The sequence below is a fragment of the Miscanthus floridulus genome, chromosome 17 (assembly GCF_019320115.1).
Source record: "Miscanthus floridulus cultivar M001 chromosome 17, ASM1932011v1, whole genome shotgun sequence".
NCBI lineage: Eukaryota > Viridiplantae > Streptophyta > Magnoliopsida > Poales > Poaceae > Miscanthus > Miscanthus floridulus.
In genome coordinates this window covers 21330095-21352523 of record NC_089596.1, presented here as the reverse complement: position 1 = coordinate 21352523, position 22429 = coordinate 21330095, and the positions used below count along the sequence as shown (strand labels likewise).

The 22429-nt window shown below is 50.1% G+C and overlaps 1 pseudogene; it reads left to right on the top strand.

The window, feature by feature from the left end:
- The first annotated feature begins 11037 nt into the window (after positions 1 to 11037).
- LOC136518175 (putative disease resistance RPP13-like protein 3) lies at positions 11038 to 22332 on the top strand (annotated as a pseudogene).
- The last annotated feature ends 97 nt before the right edge of the window (positions 22333 to 22429 follow it).

Sequence of the window (22429 nt, the reverse complement as noted above, 5' to 3'; positions counted from 1 at the left end):
TGGTACCTGTGGAGAGTTTGCTTCTAGCGGGCGGAGCAGATGATGGACGTCTCACGGGCCTCCTCGAGCAGGTCGATTGCATGTTGTTGAGCCTCCGCGGCTCGGTCACAGTCGAAGGCCTTCACTCTTGGGGCACCATGGTCGAGGTCAGAGGGCAGGACTGCTTCAACTCCATAGGCCAGGAAGAAGGGTGTGAACCCTATGGATCGGTTCGGGGTCATTCTCAGGCTATAGAGGATCGTTGGGACCTCTACAACCCATTGCTCGGTGTACTTGTTGAGTCAGTTGAAGATGCGTGGCTTGTGTCCTTGGAGGACCATGCCATGGGCTCGCTCGACCTAACCGTTAGTATGCTGATGTCCGACTGAGGCCCAGTCGATCCTAATGTTGTATCCATCACTGAAGTCCAGGAACTTCTTCCTGGTGAAGTTAGTTCCGTGGTCAGTGATGATATAGTTAGGAACACCGAACCGGTAGATGATGTCGAGGAAGGATTTGACCGCCTCTTTCGAGCAAATGTTGGTGATGGTCTTTGCCTCTATCCACTTGGTGAATTTGTCTACCGCCATGAGCAGGTGAGTGAAGCCACCTGCGCCCTTTTTGAGGGGTCCTACCATATCGAGGCCCTAGACCGTGAACGGCCAGGTGATGGGGATGGTTTGAAGCTCCTGTGCCAGCAAGTGCGTTTCCCGAGCATAGAACCGGCATCCCTCACACCTGCGGATGACCTCCTCTGCATCTCGTAGCATAGTGGGCCAGTAAAAACCTTGGCGAAAGGATTTTCCGACCAGCAACCTCGGGGCCATGTGATGTCTGTAGATTCTGGCATGGACCTCGAGGAGGAGCTGCTTGCCTTGGTTGGTAGAGACACACTTCATGAGTACTCCTGATGGACTTCGTTTGTAAAGTTCATTACCGAACATGATGAACATCTTGGCACGTCAAGCGATCTGTCACGCTTCAGTCCTTTCAGGTGGGAGAACCTCCTCGAGAAGGTAGGCGAGTAGCGGCGCTCACCAGTCAGCTTGATCGAGTGTCACCATGGCGATGTTAGCGGGCGATGTTGTCACGGAGGCACTAGGGTCAGAGCCCCCGAGCGCTGGGTTGGCATCGGGGTGTGTCTAGATCGGAACTTCTAGGATGCGGGTAGACGGTTCGTGAAGGTCATTGATGAAGACCCGTCCAAAGACGAAACCCGCCTAGCATCCAATTTTGTAAGAAAATTGGCGGTATCATTATCCTTTTGGGGGACATGGTGTAGCTCAATCCCCTAGAATTTGTCCTCGAGCTTGCGCACCTCCTAGCAGTAGTTGACGACCAGCTCTGAGTCACCACGGACTTAGAGCCACGTAGCGCTGAGCTCGATGGTGATGCACAGTCCGTTGATGAGGGCCTCGTATTCCACGGCATTGTTTGAGGCCAAAAAGTGGATGTGGATTGTGTAGCGGAGCCTACTCCCATCTGAGGAGATCAGAACCACTCCAGCCCCCAAGCCGAGCGCCATTGCGGACCCATCGAAGTACATCATCCAGTACTCATGGGTGACGTCCGGGGTCAGGAGCTGGACCTCCATCCATTTGGCGACAAAGTCTACGAGTGCCTGAGACTTAATAGCGGTAAGGGGGATATACCTGATGTCGTGGCCCATTAGCTCGAGTGCCCACTTGGAGATTCATCCTACGGCGTCTCGGTTGCGAATGATGTCTTCGAGCGGGTATGAAGTGACGACCGAGACTTCATGGTCGGTGAAGTAGTGTAGGAGCTTCCGGGTTGCCATCAACACGGCGTATAGAAGTTTCTGTACCTGGGGGTACCAAACCTTAGGGCTCACCATGTGGTTGCTTGCCACGACGTAGAGGAGGAGGGGTTCTCCCCATTCGGGAGCGACGAGGATTGGGGCCAATGTCAGTGATGCTTTGAGGCTTTCCAGAGCCTGTTGTGCTTCCCCAATCCAGACGAACACGTCTGTCTTTTTAAGAACCTTATACAGAGGCATCCCTCGCTCGCCTAGCCGGTACATGAACCGGCTTAGGGCGGCCAAACAGTCGGTGAGTCTTTGTATGCCCTTGACGCTGCGTATGGGGCCCATGTTGGAGATGGCCATGATTTTTTTGGGGCTGGCCTCGATGCCATGTTTAGACATGATGTATCCAAGTAGCTTCCCCTTCGGAACCCCGAAAACACATTTTTCAAAATTCAATTTGATGTTGAACCTTCGGAGGATCATGAATGTCGTTGCCAAGTTTGCGATCAGGTCGCAAGCTTGATCCGTTTTGACCACTATGTCATCAACATAGACAGCGATTATTGGTTTTGGCCGCATGACTTGGTCAGGCTGGTCGAGCAGGTCGATTTGAGCGGTGAAGCATTGCTGCATTCACCATTGATAGGTGGCGCCAGCGTTCTTCAGACCGAAAGGCATGGTAAAGTAGCAGTACAAACCATATGGGGTGATGAACGAGGTTGCGAGCTGGTCGGACTCTTTCATCGCGATCTAGTGATAGCCTGAGTAGGCATCTAGAAAGGAGAGGATCTCGCATCCTGAGGTGGAGTTGACTATCTGGTCTATGCGTGGCAAAGGAAAATGGTCCTTTGGGCATGCCTTGTTGAGGCTGGTATAATCAACGCACATTCTCCATTTCCCGGTCTTCTTTTTGATAAGAACAGGATTGGAAAGCCAGTCAGAGTGGTATACCTCCTTGATGAATCCGGCTGCTAGGAGTTTAGCGACCTCCTCGCCAATGGCCCTGCGCCTCTCGTCATCGAATTGATGCAGGCATTGCTTGGTGGGCTTTGAGCCCGGGATGAGGCGTAATGCATGCTCGGTGACCTCCCACGGTATGTCTGGCATGTCGGAAGGTTTCTATGCGAGGATATCGCGATTGGCGCATAGAAAGTCAGCGAGCTCGCATTCCTATTTGGCCAGGAGCTGTGTCCTAATCTGCACCATCTTGGTTGGGTCAGTGGGGTCGATCCCCACCGCTTTGGTCTCCTCGAGTGGGTGGAAGGCAGTCATGGAGGTTGGCTTGTTGCAGTCCAGGACTACTGAGGTCGACAACTCCGCGAGCCATGGGAGCTTGGACGAGTTGATGACGGCAGTGGCAAGCTCAAAATACTCACGGTTGCACGTGTAGGCGTGCGAAAAGGTGCTACCCACGGTGATGACGCCGTTCGGTCCTGGCATCTTTAGCTTGAGGTAGGTGTAGTTGGGGCTTGCTATGAACTTGGCGTAGCATGGCTGCCCCAAGATGGCGTGGTAGGACACCGGGAAGTCCACCACCTCGAAGGTAAGGACCTCCAAGTGGAAGTTGGCTCGGTCGCCAAACGTGACGGGCAGGTCGATCTACCCGAGCGGGTATGCCTGCATCCCTGGGATTAAGCTGTGGAAGGGAGAGCTCACTAGGCGGAGCTCCGACCGGGGGATGTGCATGGCGTCGAGGGTGTTGACATAGAGGATGTTGAGGCCGCTGCCTTCGTCCATCAGCACCTTGGTGAGGCGCTTCTTGCGGACGATGAGCGGGTAGCCACCCAGTCTGACGACGTGGGAAGGGCAATGTTTTCCTAAATGGTAAATAGTCTTTACACGGTCGACCTTCGTTTAGCGTTTAGGTTGTTTACACGATGTTTAAACGAAGTTAAACGGTCTAAACGGTTTTGTACTTTTAAAAAAATACATATAATTATATATGTGCATGTAAAAAATCAAGTATTCTAGCATTTATACATATTTATCTGAGTAAAAATTAATTATTTTGGTATGTATATATATTTATGCATGTGAAAAGAACCAAATATAGATATTTATGCATGTAACAAATCAAGTATACACATTTATAAACATAATAAACTTAAGTATACAAATTTATCCATACAAAACTGAACTAGATTTACCCGTGTTCGCCTAAACAACCATTTAAACAGTTGTTTAGCCCGTTTAATGCTGTTTATCTCCGTTCCGTTTAGGCCGTTTAGACCGTTTTTTCCCGTTTTTTTTTACTGTTTAAACGGTCAACCGTTTAATTTCTGTTTACCCCTTAAACAAGACAGTTTACCACCGTTTACCGTTTACTAGCCGTTTAAACGGTCGTTTAAACCGTTTAGGCGAACATTGGGGAAGGGTGGTCCCTTTGATCAAAAGTGATCGGAGATTCCAACCAGCTAAGGAAGGAGGAGATGGCCGTTTCGGCGATGCATTCCTCTCTGTAGCGCACTTTGTGCTGGCAATTGGAGTAGGTGGCATCAGATCCTTCGAAGATCATGATGCATTCCCCGGGATTAGGAAAGCCGCCCCCATTCTTGCCCACCGCGCCCCCTTTCTTGGATGCTGCCTCCTTGCCCTTTTCTTCTTTTGGCCCGCTGGCCTATCGCAGGAAGTGCTTGAGGAGCTCGCACTCCTTGTAGAGGTGCTTGACGGGGTAGGCGTGGTTGGTGCACGGGCTCTCCATGAGCTTGTCAAAGTGATCAGGTAGGCCCTGCTAGGGCTGTTTGCCCATGCGATCAGCCACGGCGACCAACATGGAGTTGGCCGGTCGACGCCGATCCTTCTTGTTCTTTTTGCCCCTCTATGTGGAGGGGCCCTCGTCTTGATCCTCGCGCTTGGCTTTGCCCTTGTCCCGGCCTCCGTTAAAAACCGCTCCAACCGCCTCCTCGCCGGAGGCATGGTTTGTGGCGACGTCGAGCAGGTCACGGGTGGTCCAGGCCTTCAGACAGCCAAGCTTGTGGATTAAAGACTCATAGGTTGTTTCGGAAAGGAACGCGTTGATGAAGTCCGCGTCGATGACATCGGAAAGGGAGTTGCATCGCTTTGAAAACCTATGGATGTAATCCCGCAGGGACTCGTTGGACTCCTACTGGCAGCTCTTGAGATCCCAGGAGTTCCTAGGGCGGACATATGTCCCCTGGAAATTCCCGACGAAGATTCTCTTGAGGTCCACCCAGTCGCGGATGCTGTCATGCGGGAGAAATTCGAGCCACACTCGAACATGTTCGCCCATGCAGATGGGGAGGTATTGAATGATGAAGTGGTCATCATCCACTCCTCCGGCTCAGCAGGCGAGCCGGAAGTCTTCGAGCCATATATCGAGATTTGTCTCCCCAGTATATTTGGCGATGTTGGTAGGCGATCGGAAGCACTGTGGGAACGACGCTCTCTAGATGCGTCAGCCAAAGGCCCATGGTCCCAGGCCATCTAGGCTGGGACTCCGATCGTCGGGTTGGCAACCATGCCTGGGGTGTGTTTCACCACTCCCCTCGATGGTCTAGCCAGGGCCCGCGCCGCCTGCTCTCACCACCGCCCGTGGATGTCATCATCATGCCGGGCCTGATGCCGGTTGCTAATGACGCTGTGAGCGTCTCGGTTTGGCCCGAGGCGTTCGCGCATAGGTGGCCGGTGTGGAGCGGGCACCAGGTCAGGCCGTGGTGCAGCTGTGGTCTCCTGTTCCACGCCCGGCGACTATAGTGGTGAGCGGATGGAGCAATTCGTCTGGTATGTCCCCACTCCCCTGGTGGGGAGAGAGGTCACTAGTTGGTGTCGCAATGCGGAGCTCTCCACCTATTGAACGGCGACGGTTTCCACCAGAGCTCGGAGGTTTCGGTGGACCGCCTGCTCCTGGGGGTCGACATGCTCTAGAAGGCCGCGCAGAAGCATCGCCGCAGCGGCGATGTTCTGGCCAGCCCGAGCGAACTATGGGGGATCGTTCCCCCTATCCATGACGTTGTGCTGGACCTAGCGGGCGCGACCCCGGGTGCTGCTCGCCGCGTTACGCACATGGGGCGCAGCATGCTGTGCCAAGCGTGCTAGCGTAGGTGGCGGCTGGTTCTGCTGCCTTTGTCGTAGCTCCTCGCTGTGCTCCTGCGCACATGCGAGGGCCTCCGTGCTAGGATCTGGAGGGTTGTGGGTCTATAGAGACTTCGCCACCACCGGCAGCTGTCCCGGAGCATCCGCCATAGCGCACTCCCGGGACAGAGGGTGGCTAGGTGCCACGACGTCGCCGATGCTGGAGCCGTCGCTCTCAACCTCGTCATCCATGAGGTCATGAAAAGTGGCAGGGGCGTAGCCCGCCATCCCCACGAATTTGGATGTGAGAGGGGGCGGCGCCAGCATCCTTCGGAGCCCCCCGTGCGTACGCGTCCGTAGGGGACGCGAGGCCGTAGGGGAACCGGCTACATGGCGGTCACGGCAGGGACAACGGGGTCCCTCCGGAGAGTTGGCGGAAGATATTAAAAAGCTAGTAAAGAACAATATGTATGTTACTCACAGTGGGGTTTGAGCCCAGCGCAGGCTCGGAGCAAAGCGCAAGCGCCTCATCGTTGAGGTTGCCGGGTGGCTCGGAGCGGACGGAGGGTGCTCCTCCTCCGACGGGCGTCGGGACAAGTGCCTCCTCGCGGAGGCAAAGCACGTCGAGCTGGTCGGCGATGAAGTCTAGGCTTCCGAAGAGGAAGGACTAGGACGGCTCGAAGACGGGAGGAGCCCACATCCCAACAGGTGGTAGCATGGGAAACTCCAGCGAGCCGAAGCGAGTCGTATCGGTTGAGCCTACCATGTCGAAGGTGGCGGAAAGGTGGGCCATCTGATGACCAAAAGCGTGAACGTACGACGTCTTCCCCACGGACGATGCCAACTGTCGGTGCGAAAAGTGACCAACATGTAAATATTTATAGTTTTGCCGTACGTTGTGATCGGATGTGGCCTAGCACTCAATGACATAGGGTTTATACTGGTTCAGGCAACGTGCCCTACGTCCAGTTTGAGTCGGTCGGTGACTTTATTCTTGAGCCTAGGTGCTCGAAGTTTGCTGTGCGGTTACAAACGAGAGGGAGTAAGATGGGGGTATCAGAGGTCCGATCGGACTCCAGACCGAAGGGCCAAGAGTGACGGGAGCTCCGACGTGCGCTAAGTGTTCTGACATGTCTAGAAGGTTATAAAGTACCCTTCTGACATGACCTGACAGTGCTATCCTACAGGCGTGCAAGGTACAGTCCTCGTTATCGTGGTTTGACTTCAGCGCCCTGCCTTACTTGCTCCGCCTGATTCTTTGGGTCCTTACCGAGCAGGCGTCCCCGTTCGGTCGTTTCCCAGTCCGCTCCGACCGCGCCAGTTGGAGAAGAGCTATAAATAGAGGTTCGGTGTACTCCTGGTCGGAGAAGCGGGTCGGAGTCGGAAGCGAGCGCCGTTCCTCCTTGGCCAGGCCTTTCGGTCGGAGAGGCGGGCCGGAGTTGGAAGCGAGCGTCGTTCCTCCTTGGCCAGGCCTTTCGGTCGGAGAGGCGGGCCGGAGTCGGAAGCGAGCATCGTTCCTCCTTGGCCAGGCCTTCCGGTCGAAGACTGGTTCGCCCTTCTGGCCTGTCGTTAGGTTTTTGGGCCGGCCCAGGAGTTACGCGTCGTTCACAATGTCGTCTGCTGGGCCGAGCTTTTGCTGGGAAGCAAGTCCATTAGGGACCCTGGTTTATGAACCGGACACCCTAACTTAGAAACTAAGGCCTGGAAGTTGGCGGACATCGTTGGCTCAGGACATAGTACTGTATTCAAACACTGTGCATGCCAGATCCACATCCACCAGCAAAGTATGTTCAGCAATGCTTGCATGTACATCTTCTATTTAAATTAATGCAAGGAATATCTCACAGTATCCATTGATGTTGATTGATATGGTTATGATTTTTGTGACATAGGACACACCAAACGGTTCAGTAGAATTTAGAACTGTTGTATGGTCAGCCGCACACGCCAAACAGTTTAGTAGTAGAATTTATCTCTTACGGTCATGTTCAGAGCAGTATACAGTTCTGATCTGATAAGCATGGTGTTTTATTTGTTTTCTTCATAGGTTATCCGCTTGCTGTACACAGATGATGAGGTGGCACTTTTTGCTCTCTGCTCCAATGCTGTTCACAAGCTGTGGGAATGGGAGCGCAGTGACAAGAATCTGCGTGGCAAGGTTAGATAGGAGAACTAGCTTATTTTGATTTCAACACTGCAGCTATGTTTGGTTGTTTTTTCTGAAAACCATGCATGCATCACTACTTTTCGTTAGTCGTCCAAATCTCCAACACCTGTACTATGGCAACCGAAAAAAGATATTGTATCGACAGACGACGACATTACTGATGACGACCCTGAAGAAGAAGCAGCCTGCACTGCACTCTTTAAAAATGAAAGATATATAGTTTCTCAACCTAGTGGCAAATTCTCGTTCTTCAACACGATGACATTCAAGGTATGTCGTGTAGAACAATAAGCTGTTAGTTCCATGATAGATCTCGCACAGATCATGCGACTACCATAAATTATGTTTTATTTCGTAGTTGCACCATGACCTTTATTTGGCTTCACTGACCTCTTGGAATCTCTCACAGGCCTCGAATACTTCCATAGATCGTCCACCTGCTGCAACTTTCCTTGCAGCATACTCGCTATACTATGAAACCATCGTCGGTATTGGAAGGAAGGACTCTACACAATTCACATCTACAGTGACTGCGTTATTTATGTGGTGAGTATTAGACATGAATCTCAAAGTAGTGCCAAAACACATTGTATACGATTCTCACTAGAAGTGCAGTACACATCATAAAATAATATGTTCTCAACTTGGGCTATATATCTCCTCGTCTTTAACTTAGATTTCAGGATATTATGACATTGTAAATGTTGTTTTATATATGTTCATTTTTTACATAACAAACCATTAACTTATTTGTGGACTATGAGGACATATCACAAGTTCCGTTGTTGATTTGTGGTATCTCCCGAGTCCCGACAACACTGTGACGAGTGTGCCTCATGGTATGACCAAAAAAAACACTTCATAAACCGTGAAATGTTTTCAGCTCGACATTTAATTATCTGGGAATTCTGAATGATGATTAATTCTTCCTATGTGGAGCCATATGCTTAATATGTATTCCTTCCGTTGTTTTTACATGTCACGTTAGCACAGTCCTATTAAGTCAAACATTACTATCTTACTGTCATGAACCTATATAATATTTTGGAAATCGATGGTACAAATTACCATTTATTTATGTTTAACATCAATATGCCAAAATGCTGACTTATCTTATTAATTGAATTGGAAAGGATGCAATTGTGCTCAAGGGACATCAGAAAAAGGTAACTGGACTGGCATTCTCACAATTAATGAATGTGCTTGTATCTTCAGGTGCTGATGCTCAGGTGTGAATTCTAGTTTTTCTCACAGATTTTTTTGAGTGGCAATTTCCTGTCCCTTTTTAAAAGGATGCCAAGATAATATAATAATGGTTTTACTATGGTGTATTTGGATGAATATTATCATTTACTGCAAGGACCTAATAGTAGAAATATATTTTATATTCTGAAAAGTAGAAAAATAGGTAAAATATCTTGCAGTTGTAAAATATCTTGCAATTGGATCTGAGTTGCAAATTAATGTATCCAATTAGATCTATCGTGACAAACTGACTTAATTAATTTTCTTTGACCCCTACGCCCATGTGTGTGATGTCTACCGTCTACGCGGCTACAACCATCCTTTTTCGTGTCGGAAGGTAAGGCCTCGTTTGGTAGCAGAGCTCTAGCTTCTCTAATGTATTTACTGTTCATATACTATTTATAGGAACTCTTTTTATTTCTCCTCTCTCCTCCTCTCACAGAGGCTCCACCTGCTCCCACTGGCTCTGTAAGAGAAGAAGATAGAAGAGATAAAAAGAGCTCCTATAAATTACTACCGACACATCACAGAGGAAGCAGAGTTGTTTTTCTTTTTCTCTCTTGTGTGTAACTTCCTAGCTCTGCGTGACACACACACGCGCGTTAATCAAGCAATTGAAAAATGAAAAGCTCACCTTTTCTCTTGTCATCAACTGGAAAAGTTGTCTGCCAAGCAGATGGGGAGGTGCAGGCGGGAGTAGATCAGACGGCAGGAGCAGATGGGGACGAAGCCGCAACGACAAAGAAACAGAAGCGAGCGACGTGGAGAAATTGTCGCGGGACAGAAGGCGTTTTTTTCATTTCCCCATAGATGGACGGGGATGGGGAGGAATCGACCAGGGTTATTCCACCCATGATTGCTTCCAAACGGGCACCTGTGCTCGGAGGGGGAGCAGATACATGGGGCTCTCTCCACCCGTGGATGAGGCCGGGATACTGGCGGTATCCAAAGGAGCCTTTAGGGGGAATGAACCTTTTTGTCCTAATTAAACTCCACCACTGTATTTTAGATCAGGAGAATCATATTCCTGTTAGGTCCAGTGAGCTTTGGGATGGGCCGATGATGCCGCTTGCGTGGTTGCCACCTCTTTGGTGCCTCACGTGTTCCATCGCGTTCCGCTGGTAGTATGTTAGCAGGGGAGAGAGGAGTGGAGAATTGGGGATCGGAAGGGAAGAGTACAACCAGAGTAGAACAGAGAGGATTCCAGCGAGGACAGGATTACAATAGTTGGAGGAGTTTGTTACGATATTCTTCTTACCCTCTTCTCTCCTCACACTTAGCTAATATATATCCCTCTTACACGGGCCTTGCCCGGATACGGGCACGCAGACACAGCTCACAGCCACTCTGCACCGCTCACACGCGTGTTGGGCTTCCCAACTCGACCCGACCTACGTGGCCCGTTGGCTGGCTCCTCTAATGGGCTTGGGCTTGTAACATGGTAGTGGCATGGTTCCGAGTGGTGGTGCCCATGGTTGTTGCACCACTACCGTCCTGATGGACCGTACTTTTTTCCGCTTCTCGATGACAGGAAATAAATTTTATGCACGCGTGATGTAGATGAGCTGCCATGTAGCACATCATCACTGCCGTTGATGCAACCTGATGGACGCTCGGCTGGGTCCCTTCGCAGCGCAGCTGGTCAATGGTGGCGCCTAGTGTTTTCGGCCATCACAACTGCATCTGGTTTGGACGGCGGTACTGATCAGCTGGTTTGTATATCTAAATTAAACCGGCGGAAAAAAACTGTGGTCACCTCCAGCCCGAGAAAAAATACGAGATCTATCGGGAGCCGGGCCAGAGTAGTTTACTACCGACACATCAAACACGAAGCAGCAGAGCTGTTTTTCTGTGCAACTTCCTAGCTCTGCGTGAACCGAAGATCCAGCTGCTGCGCGGCTTCCTCGACCACTCCTGCTACAGCTACAGGGATCAGACCAAGAACAGGCGGTGGGTGAATCTAGGTGAGCCCACCTTTACCTTGCTTTCAATTTCAACACAAAAATCAGCCCCGCTTACTACTAGTCTTTTTAATGCAAGCTGCTGCGTGCAGGAGCCACCAATCGATATTGCAAGCATGGAGCTAGCGGTGAGGGCGACGGGGAGCCTGCTCCCCAAGCTGTGCGAGCTGCTCAAGGAGGAGTACGGCCTGCAGAAGGGCGTGAAGAAGAAGGTCCAGATTCTCTCACGGGAGCTCGAGGCTGCGCACGCCGTCCTCCGCGAGATCAGCGACATGCCACCGGACCAGCTCAACGCGCTGGTCAGGCTCTGGGCGCGTGATGTCAGGGAGGCGTCCTACGACATGGAGGACATCATCGACGCATTTCTGGTGCACGTCGATGCCCCTGAGCCTGCTACTGAGACACACAAGCTCCGCCGTCTCAGGAAAAAGGTGAGCAGCCTGTTCAAGAAGAGCAAGGCTCGCCGCAACATCTCTAGCCAGATCCAAGAAATCTACAAGAAGCTTGCGGAGTTGGCAGCAAGGCGTGACCGGTACAAAACACCCGACAGCGTTGTCACCAAGCCAGCAACGACCATCGACCCTCGCATCTTGAATCTGTACAAGAGTGCAACAGAGCTTGTTGGCATTGAGGGACCAAAGGATGAGCTCATAGATATGCTGTCCCTAGGGGATGACGGCGGTGATGCGTCTGGTCCTAAGAAGATGAAGATAGTCTCTGTTGTTGGATTTGGAGGACTGGGCAAGACTACTCTTGCAAAAGCTGTCTATGACCAGCTTAAACCGCGGTTCAAGTGGGGGGCTTTTATTCCAGTGGGTCGAAACCCTGACATCAAGAAAGTTATTAGAGACATTCTTGTTGGCTTTGATAAGGAGAAGTTCATGAATTTGAATATGACCATGTTGGATGAAAAGCAACTCATGGACGAACTCAAGGAATTCGTCCAGGAAAAGAGGTACGAGTTTAATCACTCAACACAATGCTGGTCACTGCATACATGCATATATAGAGACTTAATTATATTTCAGTAAGTACGTAGCCGTACAATTCTTTCCTTATATCTTATTTATTTTATATATTACATTAAGGCTGGTAGGAGGTAGCATGTCCCACTTCAAGTCTATAAATTACGACAGTAATCTTGGATCCATACACAATTGATTTAAAAGAGTCATAAAGAAGTAAATTTGTATTTTCAGCAGTAAGCATAACTAGTTGTATGAAATACAAATCTACAACCACCTGTTCATTTTAATTACCAACTCATGAAGGCAATTATGCTGTCATGTAAATGTGTAGGTGTTTCATTGTCATTGATGATATATGGGACAAGGAGTCATGGAAATTAATCAGATGTGCTCTGCAAGAAATTAATTGCGGAAGTAGACTTGTGATCACTACTCGTATTTATGAAGTTGCCACATATGCTGGTCAAGCTTATAAAATACAGCCGCTTTCTCATGATAACTCGAAAAAGTTACTGTATGCAAGAATAGTTGATGGTGAAGGGAAGTACTTCGATAGTCCTTTGGCTGACGAATGTGAAAAGATTTTGAAGAAATGTGGCGGCGTGCCACTTGCTATCATTACAATAGCCAGTTTGTTGGCCAGTAAACCAGGAGAGGACTGGTCTGAGGTCTACAACTCAATTGGTTTTGGGCATAAAGGCAATGATGACGTAGATAATACCAGAAGGATATTGTCTTTTAGCTACTATGATCTGCCTTCACATCTAAAGGCTTGCTTGTTGTATCTAAGCGTATTTCGGGAAGATCGTATCATAGAGAAAAATAGATTGATATGGATGTGGATCGCTGAAGGTTTCATCTCTGAGGAACAAGCAGCAGCAGCAGCAAGGGTAGGATTATTTGAGCTTGGGGAGAGGTACTTTAATGAATTGATAAATAGAAACATGATCCAGGCACAGGAGACACAATATGAAGGGTACGTTGATGCATGCTCAGTTCATGATATGGTTCTTGATTTGATACATCAATTATCGAGTGAAGAAAATTTTGTCACTGTATTGAATGGTGGTGAGCGACAGAAACTTCAGGGGAGCATTTCTCGTAGGTTAGCCCTACAGTGTGTTGAAGAGCACAACGTTGGCCAGCTGGCTAACATCGCTGTGGAGAAAGTGAGATCCATTTTTGCAAGTGAGTGTGATTTTTGTGCATTATGCCCACGCCTCCCATCTTTACGTGTAGTAGAAATGGTAGGATGTTCTGTTTTCAACAAAGACTGCATCAAAGATGTGTCGGAGAATCATCTTGGGAGTTTACTTCACTTGAGGTACCTCAGACTAGATAGTAATATCGCTGAGCTGCCTAGGGAGGTAAAATATCTGAGGTTTCTGCAAACACTGGATTTAGAGAACTACCGGATAGAGGAGCTGCCGGAGGAGGTGGGACTTCTGACGCAACTTGTTTGCCTACGAGCTGATCATTGGGCAATAAGAGTGCCGGCAGGTTTGATCGGTAAGCTCACGTCACTGCAAGAGCTATGTATATCGTGTAGAGGTGAAGATGCTATAATAATGCAGTTTGTGGAGGAGCTGGGCCTGCTGAAGGAACTGAGGGTGCTCAAGACTGTGCTTCATGTTAGGATCAGTGAGAGCATCGAGAGTGCTTTGCTGGAGTCCCTGGGCCATCTGCACAATATCCAGGAACTTCAAATTGTAAACTATTCTCTAAGTAACGACAGGGTGAGAGAGGGAGGATCGCTCTCCTACTGTCGGCATCTCCGTTTCCTGAGTTTGGACTGCTTCAAGTTCTCTGCACTGCCGGCGTGGATTAACTCGTCGCTTGCTCCAAACCTCTCCTATCTGGATGTGCAAGTGGTAGTTGTGAAAGACCAGGACATGGAGACCCTTGCCAAGTTGCCAGAGCTCAGTCGCCTCGTACTGCATTCTGGTGACACCAAGTCAGTAGTTAGCATAAAGATTCGTACAGATAGAGGTGTTGGCTACTTCCGCAAGTTGAGATTCTTGGAGATATTCGGTACATCTATCTGGTTTGATCTGCGCGGCAGCGATACTATCATGCCAAGTCTTGAATCGCTTGAGTTTGTTGTCCATGTGCGGTCCCTAAAAGACGAGAATCTGCATCTTGGTTTTGACAAGCTGCTTGGCTTCCAGAACCTCGGAACAAGTTCGCTCCAGAGAGTCATAGCCGATGTGTACTGTGGAGGTGCCCGTGCTTGGGATGTGGAGGAAACGGTGGCTGCGTTGGAGCACGCGGCCGCAGTCCATCCAAAACATCCCACCCTTCTAACCAACAGGGTAGACCCACAATGTATGATCTCACGCTACCAAGAGGTATGATGAACTGATCATGCATGCACATTTGAACTTGCTTTCAAATGCTACTGGCTCTGATTAACTATTACTTCCTATCTATCCTGTCTTTCTATCTTTATAATGGTCACAATAAAATGTTTATCTCATACATACAGTACCTACGGGGTTCAAGTGGTACAGGACTAAATCTAGCTAGCTCCTCTCCTTTGAATTATTATTAGTCCTAGCTCAATCGGGTTCTCCTAAATAAATAGTTACTCCGTATTAAGTAAGGGTGGGTGGGTCGTGATAGTTAACGTAAAAATATCCCGACTGCCTTGTTCTCGCTTGCATGCATGTAGGACCTGTTTGCTTTTGGCTCAGATTATGAACACCGGCGGCTGGATCTGCTGCCTAGCTCAGATTCCGATCCAAACACGCAGGATTGCAGTGGCCATGCATGCATATCACCAAGTTGGCCATGTTGTCTCACAAATGCCATAGTCTGCCAACCGGTTGGCCGTGTTTGCGTGGCTCAAGGTAGATTCATTCATAACATTATGAATTGTGGTGTCTAACTACCGAAGGAACGTAATTAGAAATGCAAGGAAAAACACTTAGTTTTTTTTTCGAATACGCAAAAGATTTGTGTATCATTATAATTAATAAGAAGAGTTTAACCATATAAACGACACGCTTCTGATGAACGCGCTAGGTGGTCTTACAGCTATGACTGGACCTTCCTAGCCGACTGTTACAAACCTCGATATTACATAAATGGTAAACAACCGAACTAAGAGCACTGCAGCGTCCTACGGAGCTGGACGTCTCCGCTGCTGGTTGCGCGACCCCACACCGCCATCCGAGAAGAACGTTCTTCTACCAGCCTTGTTGTTGGTCGCTGGGAACAGCTCGTCCAGAGCCTTCACTTGGCTCGGCATCAAGTTCCCTGCGAATATGCCACCGTATGTTCCCTTGGACGCAGATGAACTGTAGCTGCCGATGGCACGATGTCCATCCTCTGCATGAGGAGTACCTCGCCCCGCTTGGAGGTCGGTATGTGCGCCAGCGGCTGAGTGGCAATCCATCTGCGCCTGATTGGCAGGGGCCTTTTGGTTGCCGCCTTCTGCCTTGGTGGAGTGGCGATTAAGGGCGACCTTCGCTTGAGCTGCATCTCCTCGGTAAACCGTGCGAGACGTCGAGCGGCCTCGCGCGGCGTGGGCGTCGCTTCGCTGGGGTCAGGCGTGGCTTGGCTATCTGGTTGGCCGTCCTTCATCGACGTAGAAGGGTCAGGTGTGGTTTGGCCATACGAATGGCCGTCCAGCGTCGATGTAGAAGTACCCACCATGTGCTTGGCCGGCTCGAACCCAGGTGGCCATACCTCACTGTCGTCCCCTGGCGCCACAGCACCCATGACAATGGGCTGCTCCATCTGTGGAGGCATGCCCTTCACAGGTGATGACGAAGGCAGGTCCGTCGTGCACTGGGGACCCGTCGTCGGAGAACTGGTGTCCACCATCGAAGCTTGAACCTCCTGAGAGAAGGATGCCGCAGCATGCAGGCACCCAGGCGCTGGTGTGACCGCTGGTCGGTTCTCGACGGGCGAGACGACAAGCTCGTCTAGCATCGGATCGACCGAGATGAGCCAAACGAGAGGCCCTGCGCCCTCGCATAGCGCCTCCGCCAGCGGATCTGGCTCGAGGAAGCCTCGTGCGGCAGTCGAAGCAGTGGCATAGTTGGCAGGCGCGCCCATGCTGATGTCCATCGCTAGGACACCCCTGCGCCGCCGACGTCGTTTCCGGCATCGACGGTTGCCATCGGCACACCCTACGACTCCCTATGCGGTCCCATCCGAGGGTGGTGGACTACCGAGGGGTGCGTGCTGGGAGGCCGGTGTGTTGTCAACATGAGCTGAGCGGCGAGGTAGGCCACCACCCTTCGGCACCGACTTGGATCGCTTGCGGTCCCTCAGGAGGTGGCGGAATCCATGGCAGCGCAGGCAACGGCGTGGCAATCGGCAGGTCGCTACTCGGTGCGAGTATGAGAGGTAGTTGAAACATCTGTCGCGGAGCTATGCTAGGATCTTCTGAGCCTATCCACGCAGACCTGGGCCGCGGCGAGGCTCAGCCGAGACAGCCACAGGTCCTGCTTCCTATCGGGGTAGGATCTCCCGCCACCCATCGGCGTTGGGGGCAGAGACCCGTCTGCGGGCGCTAAGGCATTGGCGGGTAGGGACCCGACTAGCCACTGGTTGAGCAGGCAAGCCGTGCACTAGCTGGTGGCGCGGCCATCTGCACTTCCTGCGCCATCACACAGGTCCCTGTCTAGCGTTCGCTCTGTCGCGCCGTAGAACCACGACTGAATGAGTCTGGGCGAGCGGGGGGATGCTGCGGCCGGCTTTGTAGGGTGATGAGCGGCCTCCAGGTAGGTTGTGGGGCGGTCGTCGTCGGACTCATCGTCAGCCCATCGACGGCGCTTCGTGCGCTCTCCCGAAGACGGGTAGAACGGAGCCACGGCCGGTGAGAGCGTGGAGCCCGGCGTCGGTGGGGACGCAGAGGGAATCTACGGAGGTGCACTAGAGCCGGATCCCGTGGGTTGGGCTCAATGGAGCTGTAGCTGGAGGTGGTGGCCGCGGTGCAAGGGCCCGGCGCCATCGACGGTGTGGACGGGGAGGGAGTCCAGACAGGCGCTCCAGCGCCGGAGGTGGCTGCGGTGGTGGGGCGCGCGTCGTTGGCGTTGGAGGCGGCATCCCAGCGCCGACCGCGGTGGCCACGGTGGTGGGGCCTGGCGTCGGCGGTGGCTGGGGCGAGCAAGGCGCTCCAGCGCCGGCTCCCGTGTTGGTGGGGTCCGCCGGTCTAGGGAGGCTCACATCGGATGACGGGGCGTAGGCGCGGTGAGGTTGGGGTTGGCCGTGCAGTGGGACGCTGGCGGAGGGGCCCGACACAGGCGGTGTTAGCGGGCGTGCCGCGTGCTCACGCGCGCCCGCGCACAGGAGTGGAGAGGAGGGGTGCATGGATGTAGGGAGGTAGGGGGAAGTCATCCCTGTGGCGGCGGCGTGGGCCCTGTGGGTAGAGATGGCGGCCGCACAGCCTCGGCGTCCGCGCCCACGATCAGCAGCAAATCCGGCTGGTGGGGGCCGGGTTTGCCGGAAGGGGAGGGGGAGGGGACCACTGGCGGCGGCGGCGGCGGCGGCGGGTTGAGGGCGGCGCCAGCCTACATCGCTGGCTGGATTTGTGGGGCTCGTGGAGGGAGTAGGGGAGGGGGCCGTCGGTGCCGGGATGGCGGCCGGCGGCAGCGGCGGTGGGGGGTGGGTGGCGGCCGCCAAGGGTCGCCAACCCTAGGGGAGCCGACTCATCCTCGGAAAGGGAATATTGTCTTTGTTTTTTTGAAAGAAAGCTTGTGTCTTTGTTTTGGTTGGATTGTGTATGTTGTATTTCTACGATGATGACAGGGAATTCATGAGTGGCCAGTCGAGTGTGCACGTGGTTTTTTTTCTTTTTCCTCGCAGTTCAATATATTTCTATTTATTTGCTAACCGTATCGAACAAATGGTAGGCATGTATGGAAATGAGCAAAGCCCCTGAGTTAGTAACCAAGGCGTGGAAGTTGGCGGACGACATCGTTGGCTCAGGACATATTCAAATACTGCGTATGCCAGATCCAACCGCATCTTCAAGCAAAGTATGTTCAGCAACATTTGCATGTACATCTTCCATTTAAATTAATGAAAGGAATATCACACATCAGTATCTGTTCGTGTGCTTATGATTTTCATGACATAGCACACACCGAACAAATCGGTATAATTTAAGACTGTTATGTTCATATTCAGAACATATATAATTCTGATAAGCATTGTGTTTTATTTGTTTTCTTCGTAGGTTATGCGCTTGTTGTACACAGATAATGGGGTGGCACTTTTGGCTCTCAGCTCCAATGCTGTTCATAAGCTGTGGAAATGGGAGCACAGGGACAAGAATCCACGTGGCAAGGTTAGATAGGACCACTAGCTTAAGATTTCAACACTGTAGTTCTGTTTGGTTGTTTTCTAAAAACCATCCATCATTACTTTTCGTTAGTCGTCCAAATCTGTTCCACCTGTACTATGGCAACCGGAAAATGGCATTCCAATGACAAACGACACAATTGATGGCAATGACGCTAAAGAAGCAACAGCCTGCACTGCACTATCCACAAATGACAGCTATCTAATTTCTGCTTCTGGTGGCAAAGTCTCATGGTTCAACATGATGACATTCGAGGTATGTCTTCTTCAGTTGTCTATAACAATAAGTAGTTAATTCCATGATTGATCTCTTACAAATCATGCTTGACAACTTCCGTAAAATAATTTTTATTTCGTAGTTGCACCATGGCCTTTCTTTGGCTTCACTGATCTTGTGCAATCTCTCATATATAGGTCATGACTACTTTCATGGCACCTCCACCTGCTGCAACTTTCCTTGCATTCTACCCTTCGGACAATAACATCATAGCTATTGGAAGGGAGGACTCTTCAGTTCAAATCTACAATGTCGGTATAGACGAAGTGAGTATTGAACATGAATATGTCATCCCCTGTTTGCATGAATCTCATAGGATTGGCAAAACTTATTATATATAGTTCTCACTGGAAATGCATTAGTGTACCCATTGTAAAATAATATGATCGCGTTTCAGACTATATATCCCCTCATATTTTACTTATGTATTAGGATATCATAAGATTGTAGGTGTTGTTTTATATATGTTCTTTTTGACATAACAAATTATGTACCTTTTGCGCACTTTGAGCAGATACTACCACAAGGTACACATATTACATAGCAACTTTGTGGTAGCTCCCGTCAACAATATGAAGAGTAGTAAGTACCTCGTGGTATCTGACCCAAAAAACCTTCATAAACCATACATATGTTGTTAGCTCGACATTTAAAAATTTGAGAATTTTTAAGGATAATGGATTCTTCCTATGTGAAATACTATGCTTAGTGTACTAATTACAGTTTAGTTTATATTTAACATCAACGTGCCAAAATATCAACTTATCTTAATCGAATTGAACAGGTTAGAACTGTGCTCACGGGTCATCACAAAAAGATAACTGGACTAGCATTTTCGCAATCAATGGAGGTGCTTGTATCTTCAGGTGCTGATGCTCAGGTGTGAATTCTAATATATATCAAAATTAGGGCTAGTGATTTTGTTTTTGCTTATAAATTTAAGGGATGCTGAATTAAATACAGTCAAATGTTATGTGTCGGTGTTTTGTGAACTGGCCAGAAAATTTAGTGCCGCGCAGCTCTAAGAATCGATGGAAGCACTCAAGACATGGGGAGATTATATTGGTTCAGATCGGAGCCCTACGTCCAGTCTCAGAGGGGTTCGAGGTGGTGTTTCTCGGTTCAAGTGCTCAGTTGGCTTACAATGGGGGTGCTCGTAAGTGTGGGTTTAGAAGGGAGAGGACGAGAGAGAGAGAGAGAGAGAGAGAGAGAGAGAGAGATCCCTCCAGAGCCAGAGAGTGTTTCCTTTTTCTATCCGCTAGAATGAAGGCCCAGTTCCCCTTATATGCTTCCGGGGGCCGAGTGACAATTGAAAGAAAAGGGTTCGCCCGACCCGAGTGGTCGAGAGCCCGAGGGGAGGGCGGTGGTTGGCGAGCCCGATCCGTGGGCCCTCTGCGTCTTGTCCCAACTTATGTTGCATGCTCGGATGTCGTCACGGGTTCCTATTCTCCACGTCGAGGTATGGTGAGCCATAGCGGCACAGTGCGGGTCGTGGCTGTCCTCTTGTAGTCCTGTGGGATGTGGGCGCATAGTGCGAGTCGTGGCCTTCGTCCTTGTGCCTACTTCCCCCGGGGGGCGTTGTGCGCTAGTTTGAGTCTATGGCTGCCGTCCTCTGCTGACCAGCCGCCCTCCTGATCATGAAGGGGGTGGCGAGGCGTCGTCCCTGACCACACGTAGGTGGTCGGGGGTCAACTTGTTTGGCCGGTTCTGAGGAGTCAAGTCCCTGGACATGAGACCCGTGCTCTGTGGCGAGCGTGGCCATACACCTGCCCATCGAGCCGTGTTTGAGCGGCCCCGTGCCATATCCTGACATCGCCTGGCCACAGAGTGGCATTTTGAATTGGTGGGGAGAGCGGTCCGAGGGGTGATGCCTCACTCCAAAGCCCTATGGTCCGAAGGGTGGTCGATGCATCCTAAGGCCCCGCGGTCCGTTGGGTGGTCGTCGTCCTTTTGGTCTGAGTGGGTGTGCGGTGTGTGCACGTCTTGTTGTGGCAGGCGCATTGAATGCACCAACCTCCCCCGGTCTTATCCATTGACGGTCAGCCTAGGCCCGAGGTGGTCAAGGTCGTGCCTCGTATCCCGACCCGACTGCGTGGTCGGGGGGAGCGAGAGGTCGAGGCACTACGCAGATGATGGGCCGTGGCCTACTGGGCCACCCGAAGTGCGCTTTCCTCCGGCGTAAGCCGCGTTGTGGGGTAACCGGGGTATGCTCCCCCGATATTATGTTAGTCACATTTCATACCATCCATTAGTCCATTTTCTAAAATATATAAAGATCTATAAATACATTCCACTTTCTAAAAGGTATAAATATCTAAAAATACAGTATTGTTTCTTTCTGAATCATTCTTTTCTTGTTTTTTGCAATGAAATGAAATTTGCAGCTATGTGTTTGGAGCATTGATGGTTGGGAGAAGAAGAAATCAAGATACATCAAACGTCCATCTAATGGTTCTGGTGATTTAGTAGGTGATCCAATGGTGCAGTTTCACTATGATGGAACACATCTTTTAGTAGTTCAAGAGAGTCAGTTGGCGATCTATGATTGGCAATTGGAATGCTTGTGCTCGGTAAGTCATTCACAACATTTTCATAACAATATATTTGCATCTCTTAGTAATCATATGTTGTCTTGTCTATTGAGTTGGAGTACTAACATATTACATGATTTACATCATGCTTGTCGAATGCTCCTAATCGTATCGATGCATTGTAATAAGCACATTACACATTGATATTTGACCTTCCAAAACTTGATAATGCAGTGGTACCCAAGAGATGCACTCCCTGCTCCAATTTCAAGTGCGGTATACTCACTTGGTTGTTTGTTGGTCTATGCTGGATTTCGTGATGGTGCAATTGGAATATTCGAGGCAGAATCTCTAATGCTACAGTGCTGGATAGCACCCTCTGCCTACGTACCATCTTCAATATCCAGGTATGTGGAGTTTCAAGCAGTTTCTGTTTTTTTGTTTGAGTGGTACTTTCAATTCTGGTAACAAACGTCTTGTTTTTGTTGCCTCTCTGGTTTCCAGCGTTGGTGAAACTGTCTATCCCACGGTCATCGCAACACATCCTTGGAAGCCTAACCAGATTGCAGTGGGCATGAGCGATGGTGCAGTTTATGTGCTGGAGCCGTTGGATACAGACGACGGACAAGTGGGGAGCGACACCTCCTCAAAACAACGTCTACCTAGTAATGTCAGCAGCAGCGGTGGTGACAGCCAACCAAGTGTCTGATCAGCCGATAAGTTGACATGGCAATGCTTGCTTGGCCTACGATGATAGATTGAGTTAAATATTTTGCTTGGCCTCTAGACACATATTCAGTCAAATGGAACTGATTTCTTATGCACCCATCCAGTTATGTGTACACCATCCATCATCAGATCTCCCTGAGATCTATATATCTGAGACTAGTGTTTTCAAGTCATTGAGGACTTCCTTATTTGTAATAAATATGCACGTTGCTAGTGGGTAAGACATTTCCCTCCCCATCTCTCTTCTTCTTTATTCAAAAAACATAATTGGATAGTGAGCAATGTGTTTTCTTATCTTATTGTATTATATACAAAGACCTTGGGGACAATGCTGAGTATCAGCCTACCCAGTTCTCCAGTCAACTTGGCTTAGGTTGAATTGCAATTGCAATAATCTCGTTTGGTGAATAATGTGAGATTTTGACCTGCATTGTAAAAACTCGTTTCAAGTGGAGAAAAT